Here is a 732-nt window from a genome sequence, read left to right on the forward strand (position 1 = left end):
GTTTGAGTCCCTCCCGCGAGAGCACCGTCTCGGTGGGTTGTTGAGAAGTTGTCCTCCTCCCTGAGAACAGCTTCTCTTGCACTTGACTCAAAGAGGTCAGAAGTGGGATTCATCTTTCCTTAAAAATACTGTGCGCGTGTTTGTGCACACACTTTTTTGTGCGCAGCGTAAGTCACCCAAATCGCCTCTCGGCTCCCGGCCTCAGAAATCACCGATCAAGCATTACGTGACTCGGGGACACTTCTTATTTAATACCTCACCATCACCCCCTTGTCCACGAGTCAATGAACGGGTCCTGCGCTTACGGTACGTAGCTGTAGAGCAATTCCCAAGTCGCTCGATGCTCTTCCGGAATGGAAGAGCCCAAAGATCGCAAAGTGGATATTGGTCGGGAGATTGGTTTCCCATCGTACCACACCGGACTAAGCGTAGCCATTTTAATTATTTGTGTTATGCGTCGCATTAACGCGCTTTTGTCTTCAATTTGTGGGTACCATCGCGTTGGTTCGACGTTGCTTGTAATTATGAACTTGGTTGCTAGTAAGTCCGTCATTGAGTTTTTGATGGGCACCTTAATTGGATTTTCTGAAAGCCATCTGAGCATGTCGCTGTATTTTTCGGAGCCGTAGAAGTCATCAAATATCACCAGGTCTTGACCGCAGTAACCGTCCCACCATTGTCCGTCGGGTTTGACGTAGTATTCGGGGCAGACGGAGCGGGCTGTGTCGGGTT

The sequence above is a fragment of the Gregarina niphandrodes genome, assembly GCF_000223845.1.
Source record: "Gregarina niphandrodes unplaced genomic scaffold scaffold00015, whole genome shotgun sequence".
Taxonomy (NCBI): Eukaryota; Apicomplexa; class Conoidasida; order Eugregarinorida; family Gregarinidae; genus Gregarina; species Gregarina niphandrodes.